Source organism: Crocodylus siamensis, chromosome 1 (genome assembly GCF_052110815.1).
Source record: "Crocodylus siamensis isolate JL-2025a chromosome 1, ASM5211081v1, whole genome shotgun sequence".
Taxonomy (NCBI): Eukaryota; Metazoa; Chordata; order Crocodylia; family Crocodylidae; genus Crocodylus; species Crocodylus siamensis.
In genome coordinates, this window is record NC_143395.1 from 234861504 (window position 1) to 234883735 (window position 22232).

Consider the following 22232-nt stretch of genomic DNA (forward strand, 5'->3'; position numbering starts at 1 on the left):
ACCCCTGCATGTGGGAATGTGCCCTTACTTTGTTTTCTTGATTATGTGGCCAAACAAACAAAAAAACCCCATGGTTATTTTTAGTTTAACTGAAGTGAATGTTACTAGCCAGTTTTTTTTATGGCTAATGGAATGATTGTTCCATTTCCCTCTCATAGCTGCAAAAGGAGGGCTTATTTGCACACAAGATCAGCCAATTTTTTTGGTGGCACAGAAGAAACACTGAGTTGTGTAGAAAATTTCAGATGGATATTAAACTGATAAGAACAGATACTCTCAGTATATAATATTCATACAGAGATATACACACACAGACACAATTTCTCAGTTTTCCATCTGTGATATTTACTGCAATGTGACTTGAGAGCAGTGGTTGTACAATTAGTAAAAGCAATATCATGACAACTGCAATTGCTTGAAAAAAGTTGCTGTTATGTGTTGGTGTGTAATATTTTCTCCCTCTCTGCTTTGTGATTATATTCCTAATGAGTGCCTTACTGTTGCTAGTATCTCCTAAGAGATGCACTATTTCAATTATTTACAGATGGTGAACACACAGCTTTCCCCTGGATAAAGTAAAAATATCATTCAGTGCAATCCACACACTATTTTTTATTTTATTCCTTACTGCTTCATCTTAAGCCCTTTAAAACCATTTGATCAAAACATAAAAGACAGGTTCAATTCCTGTGTCCTCTTCAATCAATGCACAGGAAATTCTTTTTCTTCTTTTTACTTATCAGGAACCTGGCTGCTGTGTCTTGCTCATATGCTTAGGGTCAAATCAATTGTCAGATATGGGATCAGGAATGAATTTTGCCCCAAGTTAGACTGGCTGGGATCGCTGGACAGAGTTTGCCTTCTGCTGTAGTGTGACAGCCTGATACACTCCCTGGGTATATATCTTGCGTTTGCAGGAACCCAGGGTATTTGTAACAACTTTGAACTCTCCTGTTCTGAGGCCTTTGTTTTTTCATACCAAAGATTCCAGTTTGCGAGGGGATGCTTAGTGGCTTGTGGTATGCATTGGGGCTGAAGTAGATGTTGTAGTCCTTTTTTTTTACTTAATGCCTATTACATATTTGCCTACAGTCACAGGGGACTGGCTGTGATAATTGAGGTAGTTCTTTTTTTTGTTCCATGTTCTTATATAGATACCAAAGAATGAATAGGTTCAATCGAGAGAGAAAAAATAACCTTCAATCATCTTTTGTACTTAACCTCCTATGGTTTAAAGCCATATTATACTGTATAAAAAGAATCTTTTAATGCCATCGTCTGAGTATCTCAGCAGAACATGAACAAAAATCTGGTTGTCTCATACTAAAGTTAGTCAATGTTTGTTGACTATTTGTATTGGTTAAATTTTCGTCAAAAGGAACAAAATGAACTAATCCTTTTTTCCATGTCATAGATTAATAAAGTCTAATCTGATTTCATAGATTCATCGATTGTAAGGCTGAAAGGGACCTCTGAAGATCATCGGGTCCTGCCCCCTGCACTAGGCAGGACAGACAACTGGGGTCAGGTGACCCCAGCAAGGTGACGGTCCAGTCTCCTCGTGAAGATTTCCAGGGTAGGCAATTGGACCACTTCTTACTCAACATCAGCAAAAGAACCTCACTGATAATTTCTCTGTAACAGGGGTGATGCGTAGGGGGTGCACATGGGTGCACTTGCACCCCCTGAGCGGGGCAGCGCACCCCCTACAAAAAGGCACCGCCGACAGTGTCGGTGCCACCTGTGCGTAGCCGCTGCTTACCACCCTGCCTCCAGCAGTCCGCAATCCCTGCTGGCCACCGCCACTGCTGGCGGCAGCTGAGGGTGGTCGCCGACCTTTGGTTGGCACTCGCTAAACCCCTCCTCCCCACCCCCGGACAGCACTGGCGGTGTCTGCAGGAGCTCCCTAGCTTACTGCTGCCATATTCCTGCTGCTGCCATGCCCCCCTGCCGGCTGCTGGGGGCATGAGTTGTTAATGCTCTGTGGAGTGCATAATTTTAGGAGAGAGATAACATGTAGCAATTGAGCATTTACCATATGCCAGAGGTTAGATTAAGTTCCTCAAGTTAATAATTTAATAATGTTCCCTTAATCTGTTTGTTATAGCCATCTAGTGTCTCACATTTGATATGTAAATTGCAACCTGAGTCATGAACTGTTATTTATTGTTTATATATTTGGCATCTTGCAGAATGCCTCCCCTCACTCCCAATTTTTCTGGGTACTAACTGCAGTTTCCCAACCTGCAAAATTGGGATGATTATTTGGACATTCTTTGGAAGAGGAGCTGTTTTGATGTTAGCTATGTTAGTGTTACATGTTTTTACAACATTACAAACAAGAAAACACAATCTTTTTCTGAGATTTTTCCTTATCCAGATTTTTTTGTATTCCCCCCACCCCCGCTGAAAAAAAAGTCAGTATCCTTGGGCATGTGCATAAATCAACAATGCAGATTTTGAAAACATAAATAGGGGAAAGGTGGCTTTTCCATTTTTCAAATACCTTAATTCCTGACTTACACTTCATAAAAAAACATAACATAAAAGTTCCTACTTTCACTCTAAAGCAATGTATATATGATTACGTATTATTCAAAACATGTTCTGAAGTAGGTAAGTCATTCCCCCCCCCCACACACTTTATTTATTTTTTTTACACGTAAGTACATAAAAGAGAGAGTTGTAATTAGTAGTCAGAAATTCCTGGATCCCAATACTATGCTCAGACCAGACTACTATATCATTTCTAGGATGTTTCTTCTTAGAATGGTCCAATTTTTATCCTCCCCATCATTGCTAATCAGCAGTAATGGGAAGACTAGCTGTTGTATGCTCATCAGTACCACTGGTAGTTAGTTCAAATGCTGAACAGAAAATTCAGTTATAAATCTTCATGGATGTCCCAGACTGGGGTAGGCCTGTTTTAAATCCAGTTACTTCTGAACTATAGAATAAAAGCCTGGATTGTTTACAGACACAACTGGGGCTCAAGAAAGGTTGAGGATCCTATTGACATTATTAACTTTTTCAGGCTCTTTGATGTAGACTTGGCTTCTGGTATGTCATGTTGTCATGGGTTATAAAGGGAGATAAAGAATGGTGTTTATCTTCCAGACATAGTGAAGAATTCTGAAAACATAGAAGCTATTTATTAAACCTAGAAAACTGAACACGGATAGTATTTCAACAGGCTTCACGGTAGCCAAAGATGAAGAAACTCATAGTTTGGGATAACTTCTTATTACTGGTACATTGCACTTATAAAGTGGGGTGGAGCACCTGTCTGTCTCAAAAGACAAGAGATTTGTGTAGACTGAGGCATCGGCTCATTAAACATTTGCAAGTGTGGCTGTAGAGAGAAATCCTTCAGTGACAATTTCCTTCCACAGTTAATCACACCCACCTCCTCACAATGCCTGTAGCATTAGTAGCGTTTGGAAGGGGTGGAAATCATTTGGCCCTATATGGTAATAAGCACCACTCTGAAACATGGGAAATACTGTAAGCAGGCTATCTACCCTGCTGGCCTCTGAAGGCAGGCTTTTGCTCCCTGAAGAGCTCTGCAGACAGTCCTTTTACGTAACAATCTTTAGGCCATATATTAGCCAACAAATAAACAAAAAAAACCCCCTTCTGTTCTGTCCCAGGCACTTGGGAAGGAGCCCTTTGGCTCTGGCTTGTAGCACAGCAGCCTGGTCTCCTTTTTGTAGCAACCAGTTGCATTCACAGCTTATTTCTTCCTCTCCTGCTTACTCCCCTAGGAGCCTTTAAAATTCCTAACAGGACACTTTGGGCACAGAAGTGACAATTTTCGCCCAATCTGGCCACAGAAAGCAACCCATAGCCATGATCAAACAGAAGTACACAGCTGCAGAATGCTTCAAAAATGGCCAATTGGGTGAAAATCTGAACCCTCATTGCATAAGGGTTTAGATGAAGACAGAGTTCGGTTTGGGGTCTTTTTCAGCCTAACAGGCTAGGGAATTCCTAGAATGAGTTTCCTCTTCTCCCTTTCCCCCCTCCCATTCTGAAAACAGGGACAGGCTGGGAGGGAGGATGGGCCATTGCTAGGGGAAGCCAGCTGAAGGCAGCAGCTAGATTTCCCCTCTCCCCTGGAACCAACAGTGAACGTCTGTTTGGTCTGGGGGATTGTTGTAACTCAGAATACTTCAGGCAAAGTGTCGTCAGTTAGAGTGGGGAGCTGCATTTCTGTCCATGCCCTCCCTGCCTATCCAAATACCCTGCAGCTGGAAAACGGCGAAAAGCATGGATTTTCCCTTTACCAGAGGAAAATGTGGATTTCTCATTTTAAATGGAGAAATCTGTGGATTTTCCACTTTTGCAAAGAGCTCTCTGCAGACGGCAGAGTTCTGGCCTGCAATGGGCTGGGAGGGGCGGGTGGAGGGTGGTCAGGCAGGGGGTGCCATATGCATGTATATGCACATGGCCGCAGGGCAGCCTGGAGACCAGCTCCCTTAGGTAAGGGGCGGGGGGGGGGCAGGGATTGAGGCCCCCATAGGAAGGGAAGGAGGGAGGAAGCTGAGCAGGACTGGGGCAGGGGCTGCTGCCCAGCTGGCAGTGCATGCGGCCCAGGGCTGCAATGGGGGGGCTGCAGAGTCCTGGTCGGGAGCAGGATGGGGCTGCGGGCAGCTCATCCAGGGGACCCGGGGGGGGCCAGCCCCAGATCTGTGCACAGGGTGGGGGCAGGTGCAGGTGCAGGCTGTGGGCTCAGTCTTCCTCCCCTGCTGCCCTTCCCCAGGGCCTCTGCAGCCCAGTGGGTGTGACCCAGTGCTGCAGGGGACAGTAGTGCCACACTGGGAAGCTTGCTGTTGCTGCAAGCTCTGTGCTGCCCTGGTGAGGCATAGTCCACTCTGATATACATGGTCCACACATCTACACACATGCATGGGCATGGAGATGGGGCTCCTGGGCCTCCAACTGTTGGTCTTTATCAAGCATAGCGAGTCCGAGAGCATACCTTCTTGAACACCAGCAGTGATAAAGATTCCACAACTTCCCTAGGCAGTCTGCTCCACTGCCTCACTGATTTAAGAGCAAACTATGTTTTTCCTGATATTCATCCTAAACATTCTTTTCTGCAATTTCAAGCCATTGGTGCATGTTCTGTTCTCTGCAGCAATGGAAAAAGAAAACAGTGTTCTTTCTCTCCTGAAGGGCTGCCATAAAATATTTAAAGACTGCTATTGTTTCCCCTCTCAAGCACCTTTTCCACAAGCTGAACATGACTATTTCCTTCAGCCTTTTCTCATATGACTTGCCTTCCAAGCCCTTTATCATTTTTGTCATCCACCTTTGGACCCTCTCTAATTTTTCCATGTCCTTGTTAAAATAAAGAGCCTAAACTGCATGAATATGCTAGATGAGGCTTAACCAGTGCTGAGTAGAGAAGCACTATCATCTGCCAAGTCTTGCATCTAATGCTTCTAATGAAGCAGCCTAAAGCTGAGTTCATCTTTTGTGTGGCTTTGTCATGCTGCACACTCGTATAGAGTTTGTCATCCACCAGAACTCCCAGATCCTTCTCTGTAATCTCACCCTCCAGCTAGCTGTTACCCATTTTGTAGTTGTTACCCAGTCCCAGAATAATCAGAAATACAACTGAGGTTGGACCCCAAGGGTGCCTGTAGATGCGAGAGGAAGCTGCTTTGACACACTGTAAATTACAGCACGTCAGCACAGACTTGATTAACTAAGTCTGTTGGAGTGTGCAAACTGGCATGCTCCAGCAACCTCCATGTCTCATGTATTCAGTGTTCCTGTGCTTCAGAATGGTGGTAGAGGCGCTTTAACTAAAGCTTATCAAATGAGCTTTAGTTAAAGTGTCCCTGCTGCCATTTTGAATCACAGGGACACTAAATACATGAGATACTATGTATTTAATACATAGAGCCTCTCTAATTAAAGCAGCCCCTCTCCCTTGAGCATGTGTAAAGATGCCCTAAGTGTCCCAGTTCCCAGCTTTCTGTTAAAACCTTTATGAAGCACTTGTTCCCTTAAACCACCAATACCTAAGAGAGAGGGAAATATCGGAGGGGTAAGGGAAGATCATACCCTTCTATGCTGATGGAGATTGTTTCTAAGAGTGAATTTGTTTTGGAGTGCTACATTTTAGAGATAATGTTATTGCCTTTGTACATTTGGCTTTTCAGGCATAAAAATCCACACACTAGAAGCGGAGAAATTTACTCAGCCCTCTGCAAATCTGCAGGAAGTTTCTTTGCCCATGATGTTATGAGACAGCCAGGGGGTAGGCTGTAACTGGATGTAGGTGCAATTAAAGTTCACTTATCACGTAAGACTCCTGAGCAAAGTCATTGGAAACACACTCTGAGCAAGTGCTACTTGATGTGAGGACAAGTAGCTGAACAGGATACTCAGGGAGAATTGCTGAAGCTTTTACTTGTTCTAGCGCATCCTTTGCTTGAGCTACAAGTGCTGCTGCTTAGGGGAAAGGGCTTAACAGTTACTTGGTTTCAGCATCTGGAATCCGAAAAAAGTTTTCTTTCAACTCAGCTTCAACAAACTTGCCCATAAAAGACTTCTTGGTACCAAATATTTGCCTATGCTTCTCCTTCTAGTAAGAAATGCTCTCCCTACAATCCTGATAGCAACTTGTGACTGAATATGACTGTGGTTCAAAGGACCAGACCTTCCCAAGCAGAGTAGGACCTCTCTGAGAACTCGGTCTGCTGTCATGCAAATCAATGATAATAAATGTGGTTGACATCAGTGGCCTTTGGTATAAGGTAATACTTGAAATCAGTGGGGATAACGAAAAGATTATTTTAAGCTAAGGAAGGATGACCCTAGATCAGGCCGCTTCCTGGTTATGCTATTACCAGCTTTCCAGCCCACATGTTTGAAGAAGGGCTTGGAACTGTGTGCAACACATTCTGCTTGGCTTTTGCAAGCAAATCACACATGCTGAACTCAGAGAAGGAAAGCAGCCTAACATCTACACAGACGGTTCTATCTTAAGATGCACTGAACATTGGCAGTCTCTCTTAAGCAGGGCTTTATCTCAGCGTTTCACTCTGACTAAACCTCAGTCTCTCTTGGCAAGAGCCTGGGGAAGGATTAATGCAACAGAGAGCATAGCTGGTATAAGTTTATGCATTATGCCCTTTCTGGCCATGACATCTGCTTGCACAGGGACTGAATGCATAAGTTAGACTGCAGTTGATAGATCAGTGAATCTCTCATACATAGGAATGTGGGAACACTAGATACAGCAAGGAAAAATGCTTCTGCCAGGGTAAATAAGGCAAAATGTGTTTTTGGCATAAATTCCTTGCTGGGGGGAAATACATTTCTAATGTAATTTATCAATAGTCATTCTGAAACAACATTGCAGTGCATGATTATCCAGATCAAATAAAAATAGCCATGACTGTCCTTGTTGATTTCCTAATGACACAAGGTACATTATAGACATTGACTCTTACACGATGGCCCCTGAAATTTTGGCTAATATCCTGATTTTTGAGCAGTGATCATGTTAATGTTACTATACTAGGAAAGGGATGGTGATGGGGTGTCCATGTGCATGCAGAGGGTATTTTTTGTTCTTTGGGGATCTCACCAGAACCCATCCTGGAAGAAACCTAAACTTTCCATTCAAAGACCATTATATTGAAGTCAAAAGACAATCCTTGGATAAGGATCCCTCCCACGAGTGTCTTTGGTGACAATCCCTCTCCTTCTGTGACAGTTTTGGGAGCCCAGCTGCACTAGACACTCTAAATGAGAAGGAGCAGAACAGGGCCCTGTCTCTCTTCCTGCACTGCTCAATGACAGCAAACTAAGTCAAGCAGTCACAATTAAAAGACTCAATATTAAGTAGCAAAATGAATGTGAACTGACACTAGACAATTGGAGCTAGTGCCCCTGTACTACTCAGAGATTGATTTCTCATTAATGTAAGACCCAAGGAGTGTAGTTTGGTTACGTTGTTAAAAGAGAAGGTAGAAAATACAAGAAGCCTAAAAGACTATTTAATTCAACAAATCCAGATACAGCAGGTCTGCTTCATCAGCTAAAGCAAACTAATATTCTCACCATGGGATTGAATCAACAGAGAAAATGACAGCAGTTTCATAAATGAGTTATTTAGTATGCAATGGGAATACTAAATATTTAAGAGAGAAAATACTTGTAATACAAACATTCAAAAAAGGGCTAAAAGCAGTTTTCTGTAAAAAAAATCACTGACAGTGTCATGCAGCTGATGCTTGATTAAAGAAAGATGACAAAAAACATTTAAAACCCCCCTCAAAAACACATATTTAGAAGCTTTGGAAATACCAGATTTCCAATCCTGTCTTGACTAGCTGACCTAATGAAAAGAATAACTAACCCAACATTAAAGCATGTGTAAGAAAGAAACATACATTGATATTTTTAAAACTCACCACTTCCACAGGTGCCAAAACACTGACCAAATATATATTGAACGTAGATATGAGGTAAGGTTAAGTGTTAAGGTTAGTGTTGTTTTTTTTTGGAGTATTTATAAGAGTTTATCAGTTACCTTTCTATCATTACAAAAGTGAGTTGACTGAAGAAGCAAAGAAGAAACATTAAACATAAATTAAATCTTGAATCTGCATGCCTGTTTTCTCTAAATCACCTGAATTCTCCTACAACACTTTGAATATTAAAACTTTCCTTGACCTCAACCAGTTAAAAAAAAATTATAGAGAGCCACTTAGGAGCTATTATCCTATTTGTATAAGGCTATGAGTCAAACATAAGCTCATTACTGTCAATGACCAAATATATTGGAGGATAAGATCTAGTAAGTTTGAAGTGAGTTGCACTACAAATTTTCAAAATATTTACTTGGTCCATGAAAGCATTCAATGGAGTGGGAGTCTGGCAATTTATAGCAACTTTCTGAAGATGGAAATAGCTGGTTATATTTTTGCAAAACTAGAAAACAAACCCTAAAGAATTACAAATTGCTGTATGAATGTTGCATGATTTCTCATCAATATGTGAGTTTGCAAAATTTTTTACAAAACAGATTGATGTTGCTTTTGGTTGTGTAAAAAGAAAGTCACCAGGGAAAGAAAATACCATGACCATGCCAGTTTAAAGAGACTGGCAATTTTAACATGGTAGAAATCGCTTCGTATCAGGCTTTTAAAAAATTATTTTCTAAAACCCCTTGAGAAATGGGAGAAACATCTTTCACAAGGGAGATTGCAGTAGATACATAAATATTAGAGGTACAGCATGCCTGGGGTATCTTGGGCTACATGTTGCACACTGGGGCTAAGCACTGACAGTCAAAAATCCTGTGGTTGAATTGACACACTCTTCACAGGTTAGTCTAAACTGCAGAGATTGAACTGATAAGCACATGAACAGACATTCATTTTTTATTCTGGAAATGCAGCCACATGTCTCCAGTGGTTCAGGCCAAAAGCCTGAGGGCAGTAGAGTATGCCTTCCTGCTCTACTGGAGCAGACAGCTTGGGTAAGGCTAGCTTACCCACACTGTGAGGGGTTGGGGGGGAGTTATGGGGGAGGTGCAAAGTATGCTGGGATGCTGAAGGACTGAGCTGACTTGAATTCGGAGGGAATCTGGAACAGAAGTTCAATAAACCAATTTAACCTAAATCAGTTAAGTCTGATACTATATCCATCCAGGTTTATCTTAAACCAGTTTCAGTCATTTTGAAAACAGTTTATGTGCTCTGAATTTCTGTTGTGCTACAGATTTGAACCAGTTTATGTGTAATTTCTGTTCCTCGTCTGGATATCTGCTTTAGCTTGCTTGCATCTCTTTGGCACCTGACACACTCTTCCACCTTACCTGCTGTGCTTTAATGTTACAAATGACTGATTTTGGACACTGGCATCCTGGCCAGTTAAGAGCAATCCGGGAACACTTCTTCTGCTAAGGAGCTCTCTTTTCTCCTCTTTCATGACCTGGCTATGGGTCCCACAGTCCTCGAGCTGGGCTCTTGGGCCCTCCACTATCAGTCACAAGGAATGCGTCCCTCCAATCACAGTTTCGAGACTTCTAGGTAACTGCTGTCTCCATCTTAGGGTATTGGGCAGCTCATATCTCAGCTTCGAGACTTCTAGGGTCCCACTACAAAGCACTCCATGGCTTTCTGGCACTACTTGTGGTCTCTAGCATCCCACATAATCATGCCTCACAGGAATAAACAGCAAAAAAACCAAAATGTGAAACCTTAACTATTAATTTATCTGCTAAGCAGTTCCTTGCAGAGGCTCCTTCATTTAAGTGTTCAGCAGGCTTCCTTCTCTTCAGGGTACGTTATCTAGGTTTTGAGAAGCCTCTTGTCCCTAGGGCATGCAGAGCTCCAGTCCCAGCAAGGCCCAGACTAAGGCTCTAATGCCTGGGCCTGGTTTATACACTCCTTGGCTTCTTCCCTTTCTGGGCACCTGACTGGGGTTCCTCAGTAGGGAGTAGTTGTTTCCGATTAGTCTAATTAGGAGTGCTGTGTGAAACAGCACCCTTTCATTTCCATTTCTGTTTCACTGTTTTGGCAGGACAGTGTTTTGTTTGAGTTTTGTTTCATTTCATTTGGAAACCGCTGTTCTTTTTCATTTTATCAAAACTGTTTTGCTGTTTTGATGTTTCACCCATAGGCTATAATAGGGAAGCACAAAACTGCCTATAACTTTGTCATTTCCTGCATGATTTGGATGAAACATTTCATCATGGCTTATGGGTGAAATATTTAGAAACTTTTGAAATTTTTTGTTTCGAGGCTGTTTCGAAGCCCTTAATTTCATTTCAATTCCGCTGTTTTGAGCTCAAAATGAGTTGAAATAGCAGCAAAATGAAACAGCCGGCAAATTTTTGCATGGCCTTACTAATTAGCAGGCCTGCTGTTACTCTTTGATGCAGTCCTGACTTCCTCAATTAACTCTATGGCTCAGCTCCTGTAGCCCACTATTTCCACTCTGGAGACTGCAACTCTTTCAGTTCTACTGCTTGGTGCTAATCTCGGTAATAATGTTTGGGCAGTGCCTTTCACCGGGTTCTCACAGCTAACTCCTCCTGGCAGTCACCCACGGCACATTCTGAAATATGGCTTATATTCACAGTACAGTCTTCTTAAGTGTACTGTACCCTGTGGCCTCCCCCCTCAGAGGTTACTAGGGAGATCTGGGCTTCCAAGGGCAGAGACCAGAGCTGTCTAGATCTTCACTTATAAAGCTTTTGTGTCTTGGCCATAGTTGGAAATAGAAGCATGCATGAGAAGAATATTGTCTTGAAATCAAAGAGGAAAAAACCTTTCTGGTGTGTCATCTGTCACCAGTGGTATCTGCATAGACATTACACTTCATACTTCATTGCTCAACGGTTTTCAGTGGCTTTCTTGGAGAGGAACCAACAGATCAAGCTAGAGGGGACAGAGCATTGTGAGTGGGTCCTTACAGAAATCCTTAAGGATGAATCAGTTGGAGGGTAATTGAGTTCATGGCAGAGGAAACTCTTTCATGAAATAGTCCCCAAGGGAACAGGAGCCATCCACAGGAAGAACTTCCCTGCTGTGTACCTGGGTGGTCTTTCAATTGGTCACTGGCATGTTAGCAAGAGATCTTAGCAACACAAATAACCATAGGGAAACTGGGACAGTCAGTACCGTTTAGAGCATCTTCCTACTGAACTTTCCAGCAGAAGTCCAGGTGAAGAGGATACCACAGGCTTAGACTTCCTTCTACTACCCTGCACAACTCCACAAAGCAACTTCAGCACATAGGGGATTTTCAAGCTTTGGAGAGAGGTGGAGGATGATGTAGAAATTCATTTTGTAGATCACAAAAGTATGATCCAGCTCTCTGAGTGCCTTGTATAGAAAAATGATACTAGAATAAAGACTACTGTGTAGAATCATAAGAGAAATAGCTATGTTGGATGTTCCAAGGAGAAAGTAGGTAAAAAAATAAAAGCCAAAATAAACTTTTACAAGGACTAGTTTCAATCAAATTACAGGAGTCTTTATCCTCAGAGATTTAAAGGATTTCTTTTAATACTTCTATATCTACAAAAGTTAACATCTATTGCATCCATCATTGTATAGTACAGAAAGGAGCCAGATGGTTTAACACACTGAGAGGAAACTTCTCCATCAGAACACTCAGGTTCATTTCTGATCTGATTCCAGAATGTGCCAGGTGGAATGAAAAACAGGCTGTGTAACACTTTCTCAAATTTGTACCTATTATTAATAAACTTCAAATTGTAGGCAGATTATTCAGGCCAGTAAAGATTAAAAGGTACTCCAATCAATTGTAACTCATCAAATCACATTCTATGCAACAACTTTGAGTAGTGCTGCAAAAAATGACCAATCAAGTTTTACTTGCATAGAGAACATACTTAGGTCATAAATGCTTGGGAGTAGTTAGGTATGTATCCTCTTTCAGATCAAAATTTCTTTTATGTGCTATGGCATTTGCTCTTAAGCCCTCTCAAAGATTCCTTCTACCATTTTCATTTCCTCAATTCCCTGACTACTCAGCTCTGTTGCAATTACCATGAAAGTAAACGCAACTCTTTCTGGAAAGCTATAGTGATGTACCTTAAGCTGGCTAGAGTCAGCTATAACTTTCCTTCTCCTTCGTAAATCAGTTCCTCATACATAGTATGTATCTTAGAGCTTCTGTTATAAGCCACTAGACTATCAGCTAACCCCATCTTCAATATTTTAAATGAATTGGGCACAAATTAACTCTGTTCATTATGCTGGGGTCTTTCTTTGCAGGCTGATGGGGTGAGTATTTTTATTTTTCAAAATTTTGTAGCTTTATCCTGGATAAAACTGGCTTGCAAATCTTCAGAAAGGGACATATATTCTAGACTTATGGGAACCTTTTAGAAAGTGTGTTGCACCTTATCTAATACAGTCAACATTAGATATATTGATCAGTGGAAAATTATAACACAACTCTTTCTTAAAGGCTCTATTTTTCCTATAGGTGACATATTAATATTAAAAAAAAAAACTTGTTTGCACCATTATTTGTAAATAGAATATTGAACTTCTTGTTAACATCAGGGTATGGCTGTAGTTTTAACCAAATCTGTCTTTAAATTTCTTCTGATTTATTACAGTAATTCCTATAATATACGTAAAACATTTAATGCATTTATTTGTGCTTGCTTATGATAGGTTTTTGACATTCATTTAAAAAAAATCATGTGCATATTAACTAGTTCATTTAATAAAGTTATTCTGATAATACGCTTAGAGACTTTCTGATATAATTAGCCTAATCTTTGCAAATCTGCATATACTCTATTAGATTAAGCAGTGTTTACTTAATTATCTTTCCCTGATTCATGCAGAAATACTATACAACTTTCTCCACAGGAAATGTCAAACTGACTCATCTGAAGTTTTCTGGCAAAGCCTAGATTACATCAGTCATTTTACAAGTACATACAATGCATGGGGAATTTGGTAAACATCTCCTTAGGAAGGATACATTAAATTTTCATCCTTTCATCACCAGATTAATGTCTTCTGTATTAAATTTTACAAACGCAAAATGCTACATTAAAACTTACTGTAATTTCCTGTTGATTCTACTCTTTGCCTCTAATTTTACAGGTTGATACTTAATTATTTAGAACAAACCTGATGGAAAGAAGTTGTACGGATGGAGGGGTGACCTGTAAGAATGTATCCTACACTTTAGCAGCTCAGATGGTAAATGGCAGGCTCTGCTTCATCCTCAAACAATGGGACAAAAACTCCAATTCATACATTTATGTCTTAATTTTAAAAAAATATATGCTGATTATATCACCATAGTAGCCCAAGGAATAGACATGATAGAACTGGAAAAAGACACTAAGTACTGATATGAAACTCATCACTATTTCTACAAGTGGTGCTTAAGGTTGAGCATCAATAAATCATTATCATCACACTTCCACATGGACAATCATTAAGCCAAGAGCACACTGAGTATCACAGTAAGCAACCACATTCTTCCCCCTCAGTATACCCCAGCCTACCTAGGAGTCCCTCTGTTCCCTTACCTCTGAATATCCCATTCAGAATGTCAGCATTAAAGTCTCTGCATGTATTTAGCCAGCACAACATAGGATGCCAACTTTGAGGTGCTTGAAACCAGTGCACTTGCCATGGTAGATGCCCCAGCAGGATGCTGTGCTCCTGTATGGTCCAGAAGTTGTCACACTAAAAACCTCAACACTATACTTAACAGTGCACTGAGACTCCTAACAGGTTGCACAACCTACAGACGCACAGATGTACTCCCTATACTCTCAGGCATTAGGCCAAGTGATATAAAAGGACACTAACATCATTACTGGGAATAGAGGCAAGAGATGATGAATATCACCTGCTCCATCAAATATTAACTAAAGATCCAAACAGATGTGCCACGTCCAGACGAATGAAAATATGCCTGTTGCGGCATCTCAGAGCAGTTTGAGATACTGCAGGGGGCACACCACATACGAAAAAATGTTCTCTGCACTACATATCTGAAGTGCAGACTCTAAATTTGATACTGGGAAATCCCAATATCAAAAGAAACACCCTGGAAAAAAGCAGCACAGGGCATACTCCTGGAGCATGCCCAGAGGAAACTGGAGGCTGGGTCCCCCAAGGAGCTGCTCTAGCATCTGGCTAGAGCATCTCTATGTCTGCCACGTGCCTCTGCTGCTCCAGCATGCTGCTTCAGTGTGCTGGAACAAATAGAAGAGGGGCAAGGCTGGCAGCAGCGGCTCAGACCCAGGCTCTGTCCCTAGTAAGCAGGGACACGGGAGTGGGGGGACTATGGGTGGGAGGACTTTCTTGGGTGGAGGGGACTGTGGGGTTTGTTGGGGGAGTTGTGATGGTGGGGGGGAGGTTGAGTGGAGGCTGCCACATGCCCACTCTCCCACCTCCCCATGGTATGCAGCCCCTGGTGCTGGCAGCAGCAGCCAACTGGGCCATTAAGACTCTCATGGCTGGCTGCAGGCACAGCCCCATGGTGGCATGGCGCCACCTGAGAACCAGGGGCTGCACATGGTGAACAGAGCCAGCCCAGCCCATTGGTGCACACCTTTGGACAGGACTGGGATGGCTCTTGCCACCACCTGAGGCTGCTGGCATTGCACGCAGGATCCATGTGCCCATTGGCAAGGCATAAGGGGTGCACATGGGTGCACATGCACCCCCTAAGATCAGCCTTACACTACTTGGTCCCACCAGCTGCAAAACTGGAAGTGCTGGCGGAAGTGCACTTCTGGTTTTACCGCTGGCTTAGTGATCAGCTGCTGGGGGACCCCCTCCCCCATTGGCAATCTGGTGCCCCCAGACTCAGGAGGCACCAGTCACCCATGCATGTCATTGGGCTGGGCACATGGAAGCCCAGCCTTGTGGTGTGTGGCTCATGTGTGCAGTGCCGGGAAGCATACACCAAAGTCTATAGATATTTAGAATTTATTTTATTACAATGAACGAAGTACTGGTAGGCTTCCGAATGGCTTTAGAATTGTAAATATATCAACAAAAAATTGCCTGATCTCTCTCTGTCTCTCTCTCTCACTCTCACTTTCACTCTTTCTATATATAGTGGCATTTCATGTTAATTGCGGAAGAACAAGATTTTTGGGTATGTTAATGAGTGAATTTGGTATTTTTTATCAGAGAATTCGTAATTTTTAAACATGGAACACCAGGATTCCTGCTAGTGAAGCAAGTGGCAGAACCCAGGTAGAGGAGCCTGCCTAGGGCTGGCACTGGGGACCCAGCTGGAGGGCAGATGAGATGGCTGACAAACTTTGACGGTTCAAAGCAGGCCACCACACTGAGCACATCTTCCAGGCAATAGCTGCCCAGATGGCAGGGTGGGGGCACACTTGGCAGCAGTACTGCACAAAGGCCAACTGTGCAGCTGTGGCCCACTGGCAGCTGGCTCAGAGGTGTAGGCAGCTCTGCTGCAGTGCCAATACCAGAACTGAGCTGAAGTGGCTGCGCGGTCCCCACCCAGGTCTGGCAGGTATGCAGAAACGGGGTTGCAGGTCCAAGGGGCTAGATGCTGTTGCAGGTGGCAACAAGTCACAGTCAGGTAGCTGCCCCCACTGCCAGACTGCTGCCGTGGGTAGAAGGTGCAGGGGCCACTCTAGGTCAGGGCTGTTGCAGCAGTCCAGCTAGCACAAAGGGCTAGTGTCCCCATACATTAACTGGCTGGGCCTCAAGCTCCTGAGGGCAAGCAGCCCTGAGCTGCTCACCAGGGAAGGTTACTTAAGAGGCTCAAAAGTTGTAAACCATTTTTATATGAAGCTCAGAAGCTCCTGGAAGAGATTGAGGACACTGATGCAAACGTATGGGCAGCAATGGAAATGGCTGGGAAAGGTTAGCTCTATTCCTATAGCATTTTATGTCAACACCAAGTGAGTCCCCCATCAGGTACAACCTTGACAAAGAAACATGGATCAATCTGAACAGACTGAGGTCTAGATAGAAATGCTTCGAAGCAACACTTTGCAAGATGACCTTCTTGGACAGCCCCCTGTGTGAATGTGGTGTCCAATAAACAGCACAGCACTTAATCAAAAGATGCAATTTTTACAAATAACCAGACAGGGCAGATAGAATCCACACATTGAGTGATAATACCAGACTGTGGCTCATAAATTTGGAAGTTGATATGGAAAGATTTGGAATGTCATATGAAAGAAGCTAGAGTGGTTGATGTGTCCATCATCAGAGGTTTTTAAAATCTTCTGGAAGCATGGTGACAAAACCATAGACAAGCTACAGCTAGACTAGAATTAGTCTACTGTGCATTAGCATCACTTAAAAGATGTGTGCTGCTGCTACTGTGCAGTAGCACTGATTACTGCACATTAAGTTAGTACTTCTAACATAAGTTCATTGACATAGTCTGGCAGAGCACTTGCAGTGACTGCCACTTCAAGGGCTGAGTCAAGCAGCCTGCAGGTGCTTGATTGTGGCAACCATTTTAAAACACTGGCTGCCTATATAAATACAGCAGTTTGCTGCTAGCAGTGGGATGGCCTGAAGGGCAGCACATGGGCCAAACCCCTAGAGAGCTAGCTGAAGAAAGTGTGGAGCCCCAGAAAGGGGGAACAGAGGATTGGGAGCCCAATATGCGGGGCCGGGGGCCCAGTGTGCATTTGTGTATGTGTATGTAAAGCTGCTGTGGGAGGGCCCAGGGCAAGCCTGACCCAGGACAGGAACATGGCTGGCTACTGCCCAGGTGAGGGTCATGGGAGAGGCCCAAGAGACTGTATGTTTGACACCCACGGTATGATCAGGATAAAGCCTATGGCCTGAGGGAGCATGGCAGGACAAGTTGTTGATGCGAGAGAGACCCTGCGAGATGGGGTGGAGTGCAAGAGACCCTAGTGAGAGAAGTGTGTGTGAAAGAAGCCTGACGTTGTGAATTGTATCTTGTACTCTATAAAATTAATCCGTGACTCTACAAGGAAAACACTGAGTTAACATGAGACTACAGCTACAGAATGAGGAACTAGGAACCCCACCATAAATATTTATGACTAAATGTTACTATTCAGGTTTGCATAATTATAACTAAATACTATTTAAAGCATTTATTACACAATTTATTGCATTAGTTTTCATTGCAAACAATTAGACCTTTTTATTGATATAATGAACACAAATGTGCATGAAGCAGTGGTGAATGATGGGATGGAAGACTGATAGAAAGATAGTGTATGCATAAATAAGTAGTCCTTAAAGTCAAATGAAGAGGGTGGGAAAATTGTGAGCTTATCTGACTTGCTAAATAAAACAAGAAAATTTATCAGCCTACTGATTTACATGATCCATTAGAGCCCAATAGAAAATTTTAAAATTGAAAATTATTTTTTAATAGCAAGCCAATTCAAACCAAGTGTAAATGTACAAGCATAACAGAGTGCAAAGGTAAACAGTGGAGATTGCATGGTACCCAGTGAATCCACTATACTGTAGAACCATTTCTTTTTCAGAGAACGAAGATTACTTAAGACCTCTCATGTAACGGGTATTATTCCAATTTTATATATCAGCAAATTAAGGCATGGAAAGGCTAACTACTCTGTGTGGTCTCATTAGTAAAATATAGGAATAGAACCTCAGCTCCTAGCTCTTCAAGGCCAATGCTTCAAGCAAGAACCTGACTAACCTCCTAATTGCTTCTCAATTTTAAGCTCGAGAAGAAAAGTTTTCCTTTTCCTAATTTGAAGATAACAAGTTAAAGTATTGGAAAGAAAATACATCAGAGGAGAAATGAAAGGTACAGAAAATGATGAGCACCTCATGTTTAACCACTTGAAAAATTTGCTGAGACAGTTGCCATAGAAATGCTGTTCTTTGCTTGATGTGTTGTATACTAGTTCCAGGAAGCCAATGATGGCTGCCATAAATAGTTTCCCATAAATTAAAATAAATCAAAGTAGTGAAAGAAGAAATTTATTAATGTGTTCCTTACAAAAGATAGGGATGCATAATAGGTACCTAAACTAGAAAGGAGGCCTAAAGGATGTGGCACTAGCTGTTACAGCTAGTCCTTAAAGAAAATATGGGTGTGATTTCATATTTTACTTGTAAACAAAGAAAAGCTACCATAAGTTCATAGGAAAAATGCTATAATACACTTGCACCTTTCTTAACAGCTTTGTTCAAACTAAAATATAAGCGTTTTTAGTATACCAGCCTATGAATTTCAGTGCATTTATTTTTGCTTCAAAAAGACATTTTTTGATGTAAAATATGTACTCCCCAGGATATCATCCTTCGCCACTGTAAATTTCTTTTAACCTGTTAGTTAAAACTACCAGATATGCAGCTGCCTTACCAGGAAGCTCAATTGAGAACAAAAGGGCTTTTCAGCATTGGCATCTACTACTGAAGAATGTACTGGTATGATGTATGTTAATAACAGTGGATAAAGAACCCCGACTCTGAGGAGCAGTATGAGTTTTGATCTTCTCTTCTATAGAAGCTAGCTGGACACTGATAGCAGGGGCTGTTCTTTGCACAAGCAAAAGCTGGGCTAGCTATTTTGAGGAAGAAAGAATAGCCTTCCTGTACAAAAAATACTTTTAAAACCATACCTTGAAGAAACTACTTTGCAGACATACAGCTGGCCTAATGGCTAAATTAATTCATAATCTTATACTGAAGTTTATTCATTTTTAAAAAATAAAACTGTATTTTTGTGGCATTAAATGTTTGCTGTATTTGAAGACTGCTTAGTGACATATAAGCTGTTACCTAAGAAAATGAAATCTGCACATGAGAATAAACAACTATTACCATGTTTACTCAAATAAAAGACAACCCTGATCATAAGATGACTCCCCAGTAATTAGATTTTATATATGGAAACTTTATGAATATGTTATAACTTTCCAGGTATAGAACCCAATTCTTGGAAGGTTGCTTTGAATATATCCCCTTCCCACTGCTACAGCAGGGAAAATAAACCTGGGGAGTCAGGTTGCCACCTTGCCCTCTGCCCTCATCAACTTCTTTCCCCTACAGTTCCCTACCCACTTCCATAGCGTTAGGCCCTGCTCTCCCTGAGCAAATGGAAGTGAAAAGCAAACTTGAAAACACTGACCAAGAAATGAACATATCTGTAGTAACTTGCATATAAGGAAATTACTACAGGTACCCATACGCTAATGCTGCATCCACAAATGGTGTGGACATTTGGTTCCCTGGGCACAACTAGTGGTGGTGAACCTTGTGCCACCACTAGCTGTCCCTGGGGAATGCCCATGTCATGCATGCTCGGTGGCAAGTTAGCCTGAGTGGGATAGGGGAGGCTTGGGCCAGCACTGGTCTGACTCCAGCAGTCTTACCTGGGGTCCTGGGGGCTCCCTGGGGCTGCAGAAGTGGCAATTCTGCCATGTAGAGCCTGTCTGGCAGCTGAAATGTGGCTCTGGTTTTGAGTGGCATGCTGCCCATGTATGCGCTGCTCTGCTTTTTTTTGTTTCCTGTGGGTCAAAAAAACCCTTCACACTGCTCCATGGCATTGTGGAAAACATCTGAACATGCAGCATGTGGCACTCCAGATGTGTCCGCGGTGCCACATACTGCATGGCCAAGCTTGTCTGGATGCAGCCTAAGAGTGCATACACAAGTTACATTTTTCATGCAACTGGCCCCCTGAAAGCACTCTATAGCCATGACTTGGCACATGTGCATGGCTGCAGAGTGCTTTTAAAATGGCCAATGTTGTGAAACCTTATTTGACCAGCATTTATTTATTTCTAAAGCAGAGTGCCTTAGGGAACCTGTGTTCCCTCCAGGGTTAATTTTTTTGGGGGGGTGGGGCAGGGTAAGCTGTTGCTAGCAGCCTAACCCTACTCCCCAGGCTGTTGTCGGGGGGGGGGAGGTGGATGGAGGGGAAAGAGGAGGGAGCTCCTGGCTGTTTTGAGTGGTCAGAGCTTGGGGAGGGGGAATGGAACTGGGGTAGCTGGGTTGGGGGACACAAGGTGAGGGGGTTCCCCCCTTCCTCCTTCCCCTGTCTCCCATGGTGACAGCCCTAGAGTGGGATGTTGGGGTGGGGGGGAGGGGCAAGGCTGAGAAGAAGGAGATTCAAGCTAGAGCCAGTACAGGCTGTCTCTGTTTACCCCCACCTGACTCAGCAAGCAAATGTCTTCTGGTCTCAGGGAGCTCTAATTCATAGCGCTTTATGTAAAGGGCCATGAGTTAGACCAGGGCCCTAATGCCTGTAGGCACCCTTTGTTCATTCAGAACTCATGCAGCTTATGTCTTCTGAAAAACTGCTGCAAGTTTTAACATAAGTTATCCATAAACACAGGTAGAAGTGCTGCTTAAAAGTGTATAGTATAAATGCTTGACATCATTCTGAAGCTAAAAGCCTCATGATTTACCATACAGTTCATTGGCCTGGGTCCCAACAGACATAAGCATTTCAAGCCATGGTGACCCAGAGCTCAGCACTGCTCGGTATGTGTATGTACTCCAGATACACCCACAAAGAATCCATGTGTTAATCAGTCCTTCACTCATGACTGGAACTGGGTGTTTGCCAGACATTTAAGGTTGGCGAAGAAACGAGAATAACTTAAAATGGGAAAGAACAGTGCAGGAGAGATGTAGGAGTGAAGAGGAAGTAAAAATGTATGCAATGTACGGGTGATTTGGGGAAAAAAGTCAGTGGCGAGGGGCAATGCACTTTACTGGGCACTACCATGTATTTTATTCAAATGGGCTGTACTAACCTGTCTTTGTAGTTGTTTCTCATCAGCATCTCAGCCTTTTGGCTAATATCAAGCATTTTGGCACCAAGGAGAGGGTGTCAGGGCTGGTTCTGGCCTGCTTGGTGCTGACCTGGTATTGTAGTACCTCTAGGTATAGTGCCAGTTCCCTCCTGGGCAAGGAACTGCTGTTGTTTTTTTAGGACACAGACGCACCATATTTGATCAAGTTCATATGTGGTTTCCATTGCTGAGCAAATGCTGCCTTGGAAGGGCTGTGTCTCCCCTGCCATTTTGATGGAAAAAACTTGTCTTGTATTCAAGTAAGTACAGTAAGAAAACAAATCCTCTGCAAAGTAACTGGATATAGCTCCAATTCTACACTACCTCTGAGGATCTGTCTGCTGTCCTTAAGGGAGCAACAAATTCATTTATTACTAGGTTTCTATTACTTTCCTGCCCTGAAAGTTAACTTTGGGCTTAAAGGACACTGACCATGGGGAGTTTTTAGTAAAGTATTAGCCAGTTGGGCTGCTGTGTCTGGACACTGGTGTCTCTTAGACAAAGAAACAATTTTTTTCTATCTGGTGAGCCTATAGACAGAATGCTCTCCAGTAAACCACTTGCTGAAAAGATGAAATGCCTCTCTGTGACTACATTAAAGTCCTTGTACTCTGCCATTCTGGAGAGAGGATTTCTGAGACTCCACACAGCTGTCAAAAGTGTAGTGGAAGGCAGCTGCAGACAAGTATGTTAGTCACTGGGAGAGTTCAGTTCAGGTGAAAGATTGGGTTGAGAGGTTTATGCTCTTTTCACAGGATCTGCTAGCTGCTCTGTCTTCAGAATGCCAGCCCCTAGCCTGTGGGGAAAAAACAGATTCAGCACTAAGGGGACACACACAATTTTGAAAGGGAAGAATGACTTAGCATTTCATTTGTTCCAAGTTTGCTTGGGATAAGGCCATTGAGTATCAGTCTGAATGAGCCCCAGGTAT